The sequence below is a fragment of the Schistocerca serialis genome, chromosome 1 (assembly GCF_023864345.2).
Source record: "Schistocerca serialis cubense isolate TAMUIC-IGC-003099 chromosome 1, iqSchSeri2.2, whole genome shotgun sequence".
NCBI lineage: Eukaryota > Metazoa > Arthropoda > Insecta > Orthoptera > Acrididae > Schistocerca > Schistocerca serialis.
In genome coordinates, this window is record NC_064638.1 from 542158004 (window position 1) to 542176954 (window position 18951).

General features: G+C 43.3%; 1 protein-coding gene and 1 pseudogene across 1 annotated transcript in view; both read right to left on the minus strand.

Annotated features, from left to right (window-relative positions):
* LOC126475112 (ankyrin repeat domain-containing protein 29-like) overlaps window positions 1-18951 on the minus strand; it is a 607001-nt gene that overhangs the window by 585960 nt on the left and 2090 nt on the right. The window lies entirely within an intron of this gene.
* Window positions 2584-2701, minus strand: LOC126419904 (5S ribosomal RNA; annotated as a pseudogene).

Sequence of the window (18951 nt, forward strand, 5' to 3'; positions counted from 1 at the left end):
AGAAATTCCTCTCCTGTGCCAATCTCTTCATCTATCTCAGAGTAGCACTTGCAACCTACGCCCTCAATTATTTGCTGGATGTATTCCAATCTCCTTCTTTCTCTACAGTTTTTGCCCTTTACAGCTCCCTCTAGCACCATGCAAGTCGTTCCCTGATGTCTTAAAAGATGTCCTATCATCCTGTACTTTCTCCTTGTCAGTATTTTCCACATATTCCTTTCCTCTCCGATTCTTCGCAGAACCCCCTCATTCATTACCTTATCAGTCAACCTAATTTTCAACATTCGTCTGTAGCAGCACACCTCAAATGCTTCGATTATCTTATGTTCCGGTTTTCCCATAGTCCATGTTTCACTACCATACAATGCTGTGCTCCAAACGTACATTCTCAGAAATTTCTTCCTCACATTAAGGCCTGTGTTTGATACTGTTAGACTTCAAGAGAAGCCCTTTTTGCCAGTGCTAGTCTATTTTTGATGTTCTCCTTGCTCCGTCCATCATTGCTTATTTTGCTGCCTAGGTAGTAGAATTCCTTAACTTCATCTACTTCGTGACCATCAATCCTGATGATAAGTTTCTCGCTGTCCCCATTTCTGATACTTCTCATTACTTCAGTCTTTCTTCGATTCACTCTCAGTCCATACTCTGTACTCCTTAGATTTGATTCTATTCAATAGGACCTGTAATTCTTCTTCCCTTTCACTGAGTATAGCAATCATCAGCAAATCTTGTCACTGATATCCTATCACCTTGAGTTTTAATTCCACAAAACCTTTCTTTTATTTCCAAAATTGCTTCTTCGATGCGCAGATTGAACAGTGGGGGCGGCGTACTACGTCCCTGTCTTATATCCTTTTTAATCCGAGCACTTCGATCTTGTTATTCCAGTCTTCTTACGACTTGGCTCTTGTACAAGTTGTACGTTACCCGTCGTTCCCTATAGCTTACCTCTATTTTACTCAGAATTTCGAATATATTGCACCATCATACACTGTCGAACGCTTTTCCCAGGTCGACAAATCCTACGGACTTGTCTTGACTAGTCCTGCTTTCATTATCAACCGCCATCTCAGAATTGCCTATGGTGCCCTTACCTTCTCTAAAGCCAAGCGGATAGATTCAGCAATCATGTAATTCTTCTTCACTTTCACCCTGGATAGCAATGTCATCAGCGAATCATATCTCTGATAGCCTTTCACCTTGAATTTTAATTCCACTTCTGAACCTTTCTTTTATTTCCGCCTTTATTTTCTTCGGTGTACAGAATGAACAATACAGGCGAAAGACTACATCCTTGTCTTACACCCTTCTTAATCCGAGCAGTTCGTTCTTGGTCGCCCATTCTTATTATTCCGTCTTGGCTCTTGTACATATCGTATGTTACCCGTCTCTCCCTATAGCTTACCCCTGTTTTTCTCAGAATTTCGAGCATCTTGCACCATCATACACTGTCGGACGTGTACGGCGTGAAATGTCTGAAAACAAGTTTCCTACATGCTTTATGGTCTGGAGAATGTTTTTGAGTTATTCTCTCAGTGATCTCATCATTCTGGAAGGCACAGTGGATTAAGACAAGCATGCAACTTGGTGGCCACGTCCACCCCTACATGCAGCTTGTTTTTCCTCGGCACCGTAACATCACCCAACAGGACAATGCAACATGTCAAGCAACTCACGGTGTACCTGTGTGGTTCGATAGGCACCAGGGTGACTTTACTGTATCCCCCTGGTCACCAAACTCCCCGGATATAAACCAAATCGCGAATCTGTGGTACCACCTCGACGGGCTGTTCACGTCGTGGATCTTCCACCGAGAACACCTTCCGCAGCTGGTCACAGCACTGGAGTCGGCATGGCTCCACATACTCGTCCGTACCTTCCAGTGCCTCACTGACTCTCGTCCTGCACATCTCGCACTGGTCCGCGTTGCAAAATGTGGTTATTTAGGCTTCTGACAAACGGCCACATTAATGTGCCTGGACGCTGTGAGCTGTGGCGAGCTGGCGCCAGTCTTATTTCGTTCATGTGTCGTTGAGATCGATGGTGGTTGAGGTAAACTATCTTTGCTTTTCGCGTGTCTTATCTTGGGGCTTCGCAGGTGAAGCGAGTTGGTTGTTAGCCTTCGACGGGTAACCCTCGAGATCTCGTGTCATTCGTGGGAGAGACTACTGTCAACAGCTGCCGAACGTGTGTGATGACCGTTACACGCTGTGGTGTGAAATTAGTTGGGCGTTTTGCCGACATGGACAGCTTGGAGATACTAGTTCTGTGACTTCGCTGGGAAGTGGTGAAGCTGTGGAACCCGCTCCCTCGTATTATGTTCCTGATATGGAGTAAGTCGTCGTAATTGTTTGTTCACCGACGCACTCATAGATTTTAAAACACTCTGTCTTCAGGCCACAAGTGGCCCATCGGGACCATCAGACCGCCGTGTCATTCTCAGCTGAGGATGCGTATAGGAGGAGCGTGTAATCAGCACACCGCTCTCCCAGTCGTTTTGATGGTTTTCTGTGACCGCGGCCGCTACTATTCGGTCGAGTAGCTCCTCAATTGACGTCATGAGACTGAGTACACCCCGAAAAATGGCAACAGCGCATGGCGGCCCGAATGGTCACCCATCCAAGTGCCGGCCACACCCGACAGCGCTTAACTTCGGTAATCTGACGGGAACCGGTGTAGCCACTGCGGCAAGGCCGTTGCCCCAGAGAATTTATACTTTATTATTATTATGGGAGACTTTCTTGGCCTAGTTAAATGGCGGCCGATATTTGAAAATTTTCTCATAAGTTTTTTGTGTCTCTTGCAATCAAATGAATTTATGTTGCTGTTTTTAAAGCCTGCACTCTATTAATACAATTGTCCCAAGAATCATGAAAGAAGGTTGTATACCTGGAAGAATCCTGGAGATACTAAAAGGTATTAGATAGATTACATAATGACCGAGCGTGGTGGCGCAGTGGTTAGCACACTGGACTCGCATTCGGGAGGACGACGGTTCAATCCCGTCTCCGGCCATCCTGATTTAGGTTTTCCGTAATTTCCCTAAATCGCTTCAGGCAAATGCCGGGATGGTTCCTTTGAAAGGGCACGGCCGATTTCCTTCCCCATCCTTCCCTCACCCGAGCTTGCGCTCCGTCTCTAATGACCTCGTTGTCGACGGGACGTTAAACACTAAACTACTCCTACTACATAATGGTAAGACAGAGATTTAGGAACCAGGTTTTAAATTGTAAGACATTTCCAGGGGCAGATGTGGATTCTGACCACAATCTATTGGTTATGAACTGCAGATTGAAACTGAAGAAACTGCAAAAAGGCGGGAATTTAAGGAGATGGGATCTGGATAAACTGAAAGAACCAGAGGTTGTACAGAGTTTCACAGAGAGCATAAGGGAACAATTGACAGGAATGGGGGAAAGAAATACAGTAGAAGAAGAATGGGTAGCTTTGAGGGATGAAGTGGTGAAGGCAACAGAGGATCAAGTAGGTAAAAAGACGAGGGCTAGTAGGAATCCTTGGGTAACAGAAGAAATATTGAATTTAATTGATGAAAGGAGAAAATATAAAAATGCAGTAAATGAAGCAGGCAAAAAGGAATACAAACGTCTCAAAAATGAGATCGACAGGAAGTGCAAAATGGCTAAGCAGGGATGGCTAGAGGACAAATGTAAGGATGTAGAGGCTTGTCTCACTAGGGGCAAGATAGATACTGCCTACAGGAAAATTAAAGAGACCTTTGGAGAGGAGAGAACCACTTGTATGAATATCAAGAGCTCAGATGGCAACCCAGTTCTAAGCAAAGAAGGGAAGGCAGAAAGGTGGAAGGAGTATATAGAGGGTTTATACAAGGGCGATGTACTTGAGGACAATATTATGGAAATGGAAGAGGATGTAGATGAAGATGAAATGGGAGATAAGATACTGCGTGAAGAGTTTGACAGAGCACTGAAAGACCTGAGACGAAACAAGGCCCCGGGAGTAGACAACATTCCATTAGAACTACTGATGGCCGTGGGAGAGTCAGTCATGACAAAACTATACTATCTGCTGAGCAAGATGTATGAGACAGGCGAAATACCCACAGACGTCAAGAAGAATATAATAATTCCAATCCCAAAGAAAGCAGGTGTTGACAGATGTGAAAATTACCGACCTATCAGTTTAATAAGTCACAGCTGCAAAATACTAACGCGAATTCTTTACAGACGAATGGAAAAACTGGTAGCAGCCGACCTCGGGGAAGATCAGTTTGGATTCCGTAGAAATGTTGGAACACGTGAGGCAATACTAACCTTACGACTTATCTTAGAAGAAAGATTAAGAAAAGGCAAACCTACGTTTCTAGCATTTGTAGACTTAGAGAAAGCTTTTGACAACGTTAACGGAATACTCTCTTTCAAATTCTGAAGGTGGCTGGGGTAAAATACGGGGAGCGAAAGGCTATTTACAATTTGTACAGAAACCAGATGGCAGTTATAAGAGTCGAGGGGCATGAAAGGGAAGCAGTGGTTGGGAAAGGAGTGAGACAGGGTTGTAGCCTCTCCCCTATGTTATTCAATCTGTATATTGAGCAAGCAGTAAAAGAAACAAAAGAAAAATTCGGAGTAGGTATTAAAATCCATGGAGAAGAAATAAAAACTTTGAGGTTCGCCGATGACATTGTAATTCTGTCAGAGACAGCAAAGGACTTGGAAGAGCAGTTGAACGGAATGGACAGTGTCTTGAAAGGAGGATATAAGATGAACATCAACAAAAGCAAAACGAGGATAATGGAATGTAGTCAAATTAAATCGGGTGATGCTGAGGGGATTAGATTAGGAAATGAGACACTTAAAGTAGTAAAGGAGTTTTGCTATTTAGGGAGTAAAATAACTGATGATGGTCGAAGTAGAGAGGATATAAAATGTAGACTGACAATAGCAAGGAAATCGTTTCTGAAGAAGAGAAATTTGTTAACATCGAGTATAGATTTAAGTGTCAGGAAGTCGTTTCTGAAAGTATTTGTATGGAGTGTGGCCATGTATGGAAGTGAAACATTGACGATGACCAGTTTGGACAAGAAGAGAATAGAAGCTATCGAAATGTGGTGCTACAGAAGAATGCTGAAGATAAGGTGGGTAGATCACGTAACTAATGAGGAGGTATTGAATAGAATTGGGGAGTAGAGGAATTTGTGGCATAACTTGACTAGAAGAAGGGATCGGTATGTAGGACATGTTTTAAGGCATCAAGGGATCACAAATTTAGCATTGGAGGGCAGCGTGGAGGGTAAAAATCGTAGAGGGAGACCAAGAGATCAATACACTAAGCAAATTCAGAAGGATGTAGGTTGCAGTAGGTACTGGGAGATGAAGAAGCTTGCACAGGATAGAGTAGCATGGAGAGCTGCATCAAACCAGTCTCAGGACTGAAGACCACAACAACAAACATGTATAAGTGAGTCAAAGGTTCTTCCCAGTGTTTCTATGTTTCAGACATATTGGAATGTCTTTGTGACTGGGGCAGAAACTTTTAATCGTGTCAGCGCCTTGGCGGGGAGTAAAATGTCATCCGAGGTCTAGGCCTGGCAGTGTTTAAGAACCTGGCCACTACCGTAGTTCTTCAAATATCCCTTTCCAAAGTTTAGTATTTATCTTCCTTTCGTCAAGGCGGGTTAAGCTGGTAGATATATATTTTTTTATGTAACGTGTTTGTATATGAACTTGTTTTCTTAAATATTACGGACTGGCTAAACCTTAAACTAGCACCTACTGAGTTCCTTGCGCAGCTTTTTCTAGCAATCTTATTAACATGTCTCAGTATGTAAACATTTATTTCTTTAAGACCAGTGTCTCTCTTGTAGTTTTTTTAAATTAAGTGATTCTATCATGTTATGTAATGGCATCTTAGTTTGGCACTAGTGTTCAAGTGTTATTAAGTCACCCTTTACCTGTAATTGTTTCATTATACCTATTTTGAGGGAAGTCCTATAAGGGAGTTTGAAGTTCTCAAGTTTGTCAGTAACCCCCTTTTCTTAATATGGAATAGTTTGTTAGAGTACTGAGTACGTTGAGTTTCTAATTGTATTTGCAAAGTTTTATCTAGTGGCTCGTCCACAACTTTTAATTGTCAATTTTGTTTTAAAGGGGTAATATCAATAAACTGTCTTAATTATAAATTGTGACTACGAACCATGATTCCATCCCGCTTCCTCTCTTATGATATTTAACATGTGGTGTGTAAGTGTGGTACGATTAAGGAATAACGTATCACGGTGTATAACGTCTCCATACTCTTCCTTCGATTCCAGCAAAAATTGTCGAAATTATCGGTGTAATAATGTGTGCGGCTTAAGAACATTTCATCACGTACTCCATACCCGCTAATTTAGCTCAAAAAGCTTCTTGATTACTAAGCAGTGAATACCGCACAAATCATTGTTGATAAATGTATTTTTTCCTCTTTCATCGTCAACTAAGTCTTTAAATTATTTGTGCATGGTGTTTAAACGCCATTTTGTTGCAAACCTGCAGTATTCATCGAGTATAGAACTGCATAATAGTCATTATGAATTTTCAAGGCTTGTGACAATGGACTGCTAGACAGCCTCTTTCTGCGTAAACTGACATAGGATCTTTGAACGTCGTTTATACCACAACATTTCTGCCGAAATGAAGACAGTCATGCCGACCGAAAAATGCTGCACCGAATGCCGGAAGAAAAGGGGTCGGACTGTACCGAGTATTTACGAGAAGGATCGAGCATAGCCGAGACGTAACGAGTAGTGCCGAGATAGGCCGATCTCAGTTTACTCGAATGATCTATTTATAGTATCTGCCAACAAAAGGGCTATTTTAGAGGAAAATAGTAGGGAAATTCCTGAAACACTTAGCAGTTTGTATGCAGAAAATAGTTTGTGTGCAGAAAATAAATTAACGATAGCAGCACACAAATCAGTTTATACAGCATGTTACGCTAAAGCAACATCGTCAAGTTCGAGAAAGTCCACTATCAGAATAAATGACCAACTTGTGAACAGAAAAAAGGAAAAAAGGACTAACTTTGTATAGCTTCTACGAAAATCAAAACTTCAACGCCCACGTGGAAATCATTTGTCAGAGAAGCATTAAAATCTAGAACAGAAAGCTACGTCTGGTCAAAGAAGTTATTAGCTGCCTGTAACTGCAATAAAAACGCACCACAACGCATTCTCAATCTCTATTGTGAGCTACTGACAGACGACAGGGCGTCATAGGGCCAGAAAGATAAAGACAGTACATAGTTTCCGGCGAGCACAGTGAAGTTTTCTCCTGCACTCAAAAGGGCGAATATGATAAGGTAACGGAGACAGTGGGCACAACGGCAACATCGAAAAAGGAAATTAAAGCATGCACTGAGAGAGAACGGCAAGATATGAACCTACCAGTTCCTTATTAAAATAAAAAAAACATCAAGAATGCCGTACTTCAACCCGATCAAGGGAGCAACACACTACATCTTGAGATATGGTCCATATCCCAGCTACTTACCGAGGTACACTATCGCACAGCAGGCAAATGCGAATGCTGAGTAATAGCACACCGAATCACATCATCTGGGAGTATGCCAACAGACATCCCAAAGAAATAATTGCTAATACAGCAGTTTATAGCACAATAAGGAATGAGGAGCTGTGGCAAAAGCCGACAGCCGAGATATCAGCTTACAGACTGGAAGGTCACGGCCGAAAGGCAACTAAGAAGAGGCCACACATCATAAGACACACCATCGCAGAACACCCAACTACAACGACCTTTTGGAAGCAGCGACATTAGCCTCGGGAAGACCAGGAAGGACCTCCTGAGATCCTGACAGACATTTCACAATTTCCACTCATTTGGCAACCCACCCCCTGTGAATTCTGACTTATGTCTCTAGTCTACATAGCAGGGGTTGACCATCCAGACAAAAAGAGAAAATAAACTTTTGCTTGGGATGTCAAGCACATTAGTGCAATTTTTTTCTTTTGCTGTGTAGTATAGTCCAGTGTTGCGTAGTATAGCGTAGTTGACAATATTATAAATGACAAAACCTTTATGTAGTAATGGGGTATAGCATAGCAAGGCAACAGCGTATGTCTTCTCGATTCAGGATGAGCATATGCGCCAGATTTGCAGAGACTTGCATCAAGATTTTTGTAATGTAGATACCGATCTTTCTCTCTTAAACACAATAAAGTGGAATCTTGAACTCTACGCGAACGGGCCTTGGCAAGCCCAACGGTACCGATCGACGTGGTCATCAACAGCCGATAGGGGTTACTGGATACGGGTAAGGAGGGGCATGTGGTTGGGTTGGGGTTGGGTTGTTTGGGGAAGGAGACCAGACAGCGAGGTCATCGGTCTCATCGGATTAGGGAAGGAAGGAGAAAGAAGTCGGCCGTGCCCTTTGAAAGGATCCATCCCGGCATTTGCCTGGAGCGATTTAGGGAAATCACGGAAAACCTAAATCAGGGTGGCTTGACGCGGGATTGAAGCGTCGTCCTCCCGAATGCGGAGTGGCATGTGGCCAGTACTGAGTTTTCCCAGCTATTGTCAGCTTTCGTGACCGGAGTCGCTCCTTCTCAGTCAAGTAGCACCTCAACTTGCCTTCACGGGGACTGAGAGCAACCCGCTTGCGAACAGCGCCGGGCAGACCCGCACGATCGCCCATCCAAGTCGTAGCCAAGAGCGATAGCGCTTTACTTTGGTGATGTGACGGAAACCGGCGTTAACACTGCGGCAAAGCCTTTGGAACAATACTGGTGAGTTACACTAATACGCTTGAAATTTTGTATTAAACGGCAGATAAACAAATACCTGAATACACTTGTGGCTACACTTCTTAGCCGTATTGATACTATTATCAGCTTACGAGCGCGTTTCACGATATTCGCGTTATGTATCCTGTGGGTGTCTTTTTCTGGTATTTTTCTTAAGCGACAGTTTGGTGGAACACACACACACACACACACACACACACACACACACACACACACAGGGAAGAGAGCTCACTTCGAGTTCCCGTAGCAAAATGTGGCCCTGAGACGGCGGCTGGTCACGAACTGTGGTGTGCTGTGGCTGTGCCTTGCTCCACACCCCACGCTAGCCACTGCCGCCGCTGTTGCAGATTTGCGCACCAATTTGCTAATGGCTCCCGCGTAGGACTCCCCCCCCTCCCCCCCCCCCCCAACACACACACAGCTGCACGGCACAGAACGATGCCTCGTCTAACTCGCGAGACCACTGAAATACGGTCCGCGGAAGGTCAGGGTCGCAAACCTCTCCTACTGCAGACGCCAGTTCAAACGCTGCGAGTGGGGTGGTTTTAATTTGTGCTCTAATTGCGCGTGCCGCTACCCTTTACGTGACCTCCTCCAATAACTTGTAATGAAAAGGCTGAGAGGGAGAGGGAGAGAGAGAGAGAGAGAGAGAGAGAGAGAGAAGAGAGCAAAAATAGATCCAACCAGAAAACAAGATGAAAGCAGTGGCTTGCAGACTAATTGAAGACAAACAAGACAGCGTTTCATCGAATTTTCATCTTTCCTTTCCACTTCACAGCCTTCCTCCGCTATTATTTTTCCACACTCCTGGCTTGTGTCTTCGATTCAATTCGCCGTTAACCTCCCATACCCAAAAACGACGAATTTTCCACTGCTGTGAACATGTAATGCACTTTTGTTTGGCAACATCAAGTACGCCCCATTCAGAATATATCTACTTGATTTCGAGCTCCAGTACGCTTTCAGATCATATCGTTATGAGCACCAGCGAGCGAGGTGGGGCAGTCACAAGACTGGACGCGTATTCGGAAGGATGGAGGTTCAAACACCACCACCTAAATGGAAAGACCTAACAACTTGCGAGAATTTGAAGCTGTGACGTCTGCGACAAACAGCGGAAGTCAACAATTATCTTGTATCAACAACATTTTGGGCATAAAAAAACTCTTTTTTCTGTATAATCGCTTCGAGATTGTTATTTAACTACCCAGAACTCATATTGTGTTACTAAGTAGTGTCTGTGTGACTTTAACGCAGAATGATACATATTCATGCAGTTTCATCTTCGGTCATGAAGTGTTGCGTATCGAAATGTAACGGAAATTACACAGCAGGAAACAAGGTTCATGTGTTCAAGTTTCTTAAAGACGATGCAATGAGGCATAAAAAGCTCCAATCAATTCAAAGGCATGATTTCGAAGTTACTAATTACTCAGTGCTAAGTTTTGTTCTGAATGTAATTTAGTAAAGCATGCTTTAGATTAAGGTATCTTATTGTTCGCCTTTCAACGGAATTGAATATGTTACTATTAATGTAATTCACTGTTAATTTTTCAGGTGTATCACAGGCATTTCAAAGTTAGCGACATTATCAGGGAAGTAACTGCCACAGACGCAAAAATCATAATTGCTTCAGTCAAATGCCTTGCCAGACATTTGTCCGATCTGTCCAGCTTACATATCTTCAGTTGCAGGTGCATCCAGAGGGGTACCATAAGAAAAATAAAGCACGTTGGAGGCGGCAGTATTGCAGGAAAGCATCAATATTTGTATAGCCAGCCATAACGAATATTTAAAAATAATTTCATATAACACCCTTCAGGAACTGAAAGATAAATATACGTATTATCCTTACAGAAGAATTGGGTGAAAATAGTGAACGAAGATTGCATATTTTTGTGTGTATCGATCTTATTGTGCAATCCCATTACTTAGTGTGTATTGTGATTGGTAATCATTTAAAAGGGGTGATGTAATCAAAAAGAACTTACATTAAACAAAATTTTAGTCGCTTAACTTGCTCTTGAAGTGGCACTGGTAACAGAAAACTGGGAATACAACCGACTGTGATGTCTGTACCTCAGTGTTTTTGTACAAAAATGTTTGGAAATGCGTGAAAGTTTTACTAAATAATTACTGTGCATTTAAAAACTCCCTACATCTTCCCAACAGTTCATGCGCTCGAAAACTACTCATTTTTCCAAAGACATCAGCATCTTTGTTTATATATGTGCTAGTCGCGTTGTACATGCTGTGGACGAAATTATGCGCTCTTAATATTTTTTTGCCTCTTTTTTCACATAAACGTCTATACATGTTTTCAATGTTAACTAACTTAATTCAAGTATCAACTCAAAGGTCGCTAACATTACGAACCAAAATTATTTTGGTGCTGGTTGCTTTATATTTCGTTCGTCGATTGGCTATGACGTCTCAATACGGTTGCTTGGCATTGTCTCTAGGTGGGGTTGGTTAACATCCCTGTCCGGCCATTCAGATTTATATTTCCCGTGACTTTTTTACATCTCATGAAACGCAGCAATATTCACAGCAATCCAGGAAAGCGTTTATGTCTCTATTCCAGTTATGGAATGTACAGAGATAATTAATTTCGGTCTACGATGTTAATCACAGACCGAAATCAATTATCTGTTGAATAAGACTGTGGTACGTAAGACATACATTCCTTACATTTGTTAAGATGTATGGGCGATTTCGTTCCCCGAGACGACCGTGTACTCTGTCTCTGATGGACTCTCTGTTGACGGGGTGTTAAGCCCTCGTCTTTCTTCCTTCAGGATGTCTCACAGATGTGACGTCTCAAGTCGTTATATCTGGTATAATTCGCATGATGTACACTAGAAATTTAGATATACAGGGCCAGGCGTCTACTTTTTTCACCACAGTTCATCTTTGATTCGTTAAAGATATATGTAATCTCTTCACCAGGGGATCATGAATCAAAGCGTTTTCACAAATTCATTAATCACCTACGAACAGGAGTGGACTTTGCAATGCAAATGTGATACTATTATGTCAGAATTACAGATCTGTAAGGGGCACTCTTAGTAATACAACTTTTTTGTAGGTCTTTTAAGATATTCTGGAGTAAAATTACGGTGTATTTGCCGATCTTTTGCTGTTATTTGGGCTGCTCGCCGTGTCGCCCGAAAGTTTACGCTACTCTCTACAGCAGGGGTGCACAACCTTTCAGTTTTTCTGGGCCACACTAGAAGAAAGTGAGTAGTTTTGGGCCACACATAATATACTTGACACTACTAACAATAAACGCTGAGAGAGAGAGATAGAGATAGATAGAGAGAGAGAGAGAGAGAGAGAGAGAGAGAGAGAGAGAGAGAGAGAGAGAGAAGGGGAGGGGGGGGGGGGGGATGAGATGGATCAGAGAGAATAGTATCGTTTAGCGAGGCTTTCAGATTGAAAACATTCAATTTGTCGTAACTTTCCATGAACGGAATTTTATTGACTAACTTATTTAGTTATTTATTTTTTCCGGTAGTGTTATAGATTCTCGTTTCTTGGGCCGGATGCGGCTCGCAGATTGGAATCTCCTGTTCTACGGTAACTAGCGTCGACGAGGCATGCGATACTTGATAGTTATTCCGTCCTCAACGTGGAGGAAGTAAATCTTCCATGGCGGGCCTTTCAGACGGTCGAAATAGCAACATAAAAGTGCCTACAATTAACGTATTTCACTCTAGTGTCTTGTGAGATTTACAAAACAATTTGTCTCGTACAGATATGCTATTCTGTTGCAATACAGTACTATAGTATAAATTAAAAGAAAACTAAGTTGATGAATGTATATTGGTGATTCATGAAGGTACGAAAGTATAAACCGTTCCGAAAGTCGTGGTGGCCGTACGTCGCAAACTACGAACGCCCAAAGTGGACCCAAGATTTTACACTTTGTTGATTCAACCCATGTGTACAAACGGGTTCGTATCTCAGAGGGTCATCCTCTACCAATGTGATTTTTGACGTATACTGTCAAATGGTAATGTACCAGTTAACTGCAGAAAAAATGCAACTGCGACTCTGCCTACATATTTTATTGTCCACCATCTACATTATTTGCTAATAATTCTTTCGCACACCTCAGCGAATAGCCACTTACAGTGTAATCTATACAAAAGAATAAGACGATTTGATCACAGTATTTATAAGGCCCGTAGGCTGTTGCATTTTTAACTGCAGGTAGTTGCAGACTGAGGGCCGGCGTCTTTAGATCGTGTAAATTACCGCGGAGACTCTAAATCTGGCTGGCCAGACGGGAATTTGAACCAATTTTATTTCCAGAACGTTTCAACGTTGAATGCATAAACCATGATGGCGGGTTGAAAAAGCGCAATGTAAGTATATATAAAAAAGGAAAAAAGTCCTGCATAATGAACTGGTTTCTGAGTAGCGTCTCGAAATATGCCGCAGCATTTACCGATAACTCATCGGTGGCAGTCGCAATGACAGATCAGCTACCTCGCTAACGGTAGCAATTCGCGTAGTAAAACGGAAGGTAAGTGGATGGATTATTTTATACGGAATACAATTGGAACATTAAAGGTACAAGGTCATAAGTAGTCTGTGAAGTAGTATTTTTAACAGCAAAGCACGATGAGAATCTACGTTTTGGACGGCTTCGTGTATTCGTTGAGATTTTGGTTCAGATGGCTCGAGATTTTGGTTCAATTGGCTCTAAGCACTATGGGACTTAAGATCTGAGGTCATCAGTCCCACAGACTTAGAACTACTTAAATCTAACTAACCTAAGGACATCACAAACATCCATGCCCGAGGCAGGATTCGAAACTGCGACCGTAGCAGCAGCGCGGTTCCGGACGGAAGCGCCTAGAACCGCTCGGTCACAATGGCCGGCTGAGATTTTGGATTCACTGCTAGAAACTCAATACTCGCAGACCGATATCAGAGCGGTGTACTGTCGTTGGGAAGGTGTGCGTAAAACCATCGTACAGTTTGGCACAATCTTTTTTCCGAGTTTACGTAAACACAGTTTGACGATGTATGCTGTACAGACAAACCAGAAATCACTGCTGCACGGGCGGACGGCGGCAACATGGTACAGAGCAACAGCCTGATGGGCTGCCTTTCAAACTGAGAGTAGGCGTCACACCATTATTAGACGACAGCGTGATGAAAAAATTCCGATATTAATCGTCATGTCATACTAAAACTAAACCTCAAACAGTAAGATGAGGAGCGGGGTAAAAAAGACAGTACTGCAGATACGTAAATCAGAGATACCGCGGTAGCATCGGTACTCCAGAAACGATTAAGGACTACCGTGCTTTTCATCTTTCCAAACGATTACATGGAAATATTATTGAAGCATGAATAGAACCGCAAACACACAGAGTTTGCACTGTGCACACCAGCTGGTGCCATGAGAGCAGTGCCTTGACAAAATGACGACAAAGTAAGGTAAAAGTTCTCATGTGCTGGAACATGCGAGATGTTTATCTGTTACAGCAGTGCAGTGTGCGTTCAGAAGAAATTATGCGAGAGAACGGCCATGTAAACAGGGCATTGTGCATCGGTATCGATAATTTAGTGACACTGGGTGGCTGTGTAAACAGAAAAGCACCTGTCGAACATGTGAGCCAAATGCAGCATTAGAGAGGGTCGGGAAATTTTCGTACGTAGTCCAAGAAAATCAAAGGCCTGCGAAGCCACGAACATCGAATACAGCAGCAAACAGAGTGAAAGATTTGCGATGGCGGTTACATTTCAGATCGTACCGTCTGCAGCTAGTGCAACAATGAGAAGTGGAAGATTACGGCCGGTGCCTTCAGTTTTGCATCACAATGCAGGAAGGACTTGACGATGAACATTTCGTCTCCAAACAGATATACTGCAAAGAAGCAATCTTCCGTTCTTGAAAGGTTAATCGCCACAATGGGAGAGTACCGAAACTCGGATGGCGCTAGATCGGGACTGTACAGAGCATAATCGATGACGTCCGAAGCATAGGATTTTTTTCAGATGTCGCAGCAGTCGTGTGTGGTCTGGCACTGGCGTGCTGAATGAGAGGGCGCTCCATGTGTGGACGAACACTTCGTATTCGTGCTTTCAGTTTTCTGAAGGTTCCTCACACCCGACACTATTACGTTTCAGACTGCAATGTTATACGCTGCAATTCGGAGCTGTCTAGCGGCAGAGGAATATAATTTGTCTGGAAAGCGGGAAAGTAGACCAAGTAATACGAATAACATGTAATACTTCAACCGAAGAGGATAAACAATTCTGGGGAATTACTTTTCAGCAAGCCCCCCTAGTGTTAGCAAAGAAGGCAGTCAAAAGACTAAGAATAAGGCTTCGTAGGAATCACGCGGAAGTGTGGTTCACCTAGGGAGGAATCTTCTCGTCCAATAGATACTTCAGTGGTGTTCGTCGGTGCGAGGCCTGTGCCGATTTGGACTAACAAAATATTGACGAAAGGTGTTAGCATTCGCGGATGCCTGGCAAGGTGGGAATCCAAGAAACGAAGTAACTGTTAAGTGGCGAAGGGCAATGCAGGGAGCCAACCAGAGACCAACATGACGTTCCCCAACACGCTGCTGAGTCAAACTCGAAAACGCAGTTCGGTGTAGGTGGCAAAAGGCCCACAAGAAAATGATCTGGCCGCGAAGAAGAGACGAAGCTGCTGCAACATACATGTCTGCGCACCAGTGACACACCATAAAGGTACTACTCCAGCGCGACGATTCATCTGTTGTGTACTTCTTACTTACGGCTTTTGGTGAAACCCTTCTACACTAATATTGCGTTATACTTTTAAATGAGGCTTAGAAATCTTTTTAGGTGGTGAGATGACGAAGGAAATTCAGGCGCAGCTCTCATTATTACCGATAGGAAACAGCAGCTATTCTATTACTCAGAACCAAAGATTTCTTCTTCAGGAAGGTAATGAGAATTTACTTGAGGTATCTGAACTGTAGGGGGGTGAGAGCACGCAGAAGAGAGAGACCAGTTAAAAGTCAGGATAACAAGAACCTACCCGTGTGTTTTGGGTTTAATCAGTTGAACATTTCAGCATGATTAATTTTTAACCCTTTATCTTCACAAGAATCTTGATATAACTTCAGATGAAGATCATTTCTGCTTGAGGCTGTCGACAAATGGTGTTGGTTGAAACTGCGATTTCGACTAATTGGCACTACAAAGCACACACAACGGGAGGTACAGCACCCACTGGTAATGCAGTAAGTAAGCTACCTGGCCCACCATTAGGTTGGAATTCGTACATTGTAGGTCAGTTACAGCATTATCAGTGTTTGCTATAGCTTTCGCTATGTACGCTAGATAATAACAAGAAGCCTGAAATGCACTTGCAGCAAATAACTGTTGTTGACAACCTTAAGAGCAAATGATAATGTTCAAAAGACTTTCATGTGCCTCATTGCAGTTGGTTTATCCTGTGTGTTTCGGGTTTAATCAGTTAAAAATTTCACCATGTTTAATTTTTAACCCTATATCTTCACAATAAATTTTCTGTATTTTAAAATGCTTTACAGTCACTCGCAAATTAAGATGTGTGCGTGTGTGTGTGTCTGGGTGGCGAGGCAGAACTACAGATGCGTTTTTTTGTTTTATTACTTATAAAACATAATTTTCGCCGATTTCAACCACACAACGTATAACTTCGTCGTGCCTCCATCTCACGTAGCGATTAACGGCAAACAAGTTCTCACAGCGCCATATCTACATCTGAAATAGGAAAGGGGTCGATAAATTACGTGCCCTTCGCTCGCGGGGCCTATGGAGTACAACGGTAAAATATGTACAATATTTCGGCCGTTAACACTCACTTAAACTTCATACAGGGAGGAATCTTCTCGTCCGATCGATACTTGAGTGGTGTTCGTCGGTGTGAGGCCCGTGCCAATTTGGTATAACAAAATATTAAGGAAAGGTGACAATATGCAAAAACATTTATGATTAGCAATAAAACTTAAAGAAAAAGACAAGCTACGTAACAAAATTTAGTTCCCTGATCACTTTTCAAGAACACTCTACAAATAGCAAAATTGGCATTAAGAGAGGCACTGACACAAAAGAAATTTTTTGTACGATTAACTGAAATGACGAGGCCGACGTACTAAAAGTGTCAAATATACACACTAAAAAACGACGCACCAAGAAGGAATTATCCGAGTTGGGCGGAAATCGGTAGAAGTGATGTAATATTCGCGCAAATTTGACTGTCGCCGCAGTGGTTGGTGGGAACTACTGTAAATCGATCCCATCAGCTACCGCGCCGAGTGTCAAATATTGTTTTGTGCGTATAGTACATGTACAGACAAACGAATACATTTTCAAAAAACTCAATGATATATTCAAGAGAAAGAGTTTCACAAACTGAGCAAGTCAATAACGCGTCGGTCCTCCTCTGAGCGCGGTCAAAGCAGATACTCCGCTAGCCATTGATTAATACAGTTGCTGGAAGTCCGCCTTGGGGATATCGTGCCAAATTCTGTACACTGGTGCGTTGATCGCCAACATCCCGAGCTGGCTGGAGGACATTATCTTGCTGGAATGTAAGCCCCGAATAGCTCGCCATGAAGGGCAATAAAATGGGGCGCAGAATATCGTCGACGTATCGCTGTGCTGTTAAGGGTACAGCGGTTGACAAAGGGGTCTTACTATGAAAAGAAACGGCACCCCAGTTCATCACTCCTGGTTCTCGGGCCGTATGACGGGCGACTGTCGGGTTGGTGTCCCACTGCTGTCCGGGATGACTCTAGACACGCCTTCGACCTGCAACCTCACTTACTGGAGTTGAATTGTCTTCAACCTATTAGTGCGCTTCGAACTGACCCCCTATGTCCGGCGAAGACGTGTCTGAAGACGTCCCGGACAGCGCTGAGATACCAAACTGTCGCCCGCCATACGACCCGACAACCAGGGGTGACGGGTCTTTTTACAGCAGCACATCTTTGGTTGTCACCCGCGGCCCCCTTATAGCACAGAGGTATGTCTACGTTATTCGACGGCCCGTTTTGTCGCCCTTCACAGCAAGCCATCCTCAGTTTACATTTCAGCAAGATAATGCTCGCCCGCACACTTGAGACTTTCTACCCTTTGTCTTTGTGCTTGGCCAGCAAGGTCGCCGGATCTCTCCCCTACTGAGAAGTATTATGGGCAGTGCCCTCTGACCAGCTAGATATGTTGACGATCTAACGCACCAGCTATACAGAATTTGGCACAATATCCCTCAAGGGGACATCCAACATCTGTGTCAATCAATGCCACGATGAATAGCTGCTTGCACAAGGCCAGAGATGGTCCAACGCGTTATTGACTTGCTCAGTTTGTGAGAACTTCCCGGCCACTGACGCCATACGATCGCCGCGCGGGATTAGCCGAGCGGAAGTTAAGTCCCATAGTGCTCAGGGCCATTTGAACCATTTTCATGACGGCACGGTAGCTCAGCGTGTTCGGTCAGAGGGTTAGCTACTGAGTGAACGGCTCAACGAACAACCTGAACGGGTGTCATGGGACGTCCGCCCTGAACATATACAACGAACAACATGAACAACAGGAGATTTAAAAAAAAGAGCGGTCTAAGGCGCTGCAGTAATGGACTGTGCGGCTGGTCTCGGCGGAGGTTCGAGTCCTCCCTCGGGCAGGGGTGTGTATGGTTGTCCTTAGGATAATTTAGGTTAAGTAGTGTGTAAGCTTAGGGACTGATGACCTTAGCATTTAAGTCCCATAAGATTTCACACACATTTGAACATTTTTGACGCCATACAATCATTTCCATTTCAATGTGTGAAGCTCTTTCCCTTCAATAAATTATCCAGTTTTATTGGAATTGTAATCATTTGCTTGTCTGTACGCGAACATCACTTCTACCGATTTCCGTCGCATTCGGATAATTCCTTCTTAGTGTGTCTTTTTTATGTTTTAAGAGTGTGTTATACAACGAGTTATAACAGCAATTTGCAAAAATGGCTCTAAGCACTATAGGACTTAACATCTGAGGTCATCAGTCCCCTGGACTTAGAACTACTTAAATCTAACTAACCTAAGGACATCGCACACGTCCATGCCCGAGGCAGGATTCGAACCTGCGGTTCCGGACTGAAGAGCAATTTGCATGAACAGTTGCAGCTGAAATAGCAAAACGCACACACCTG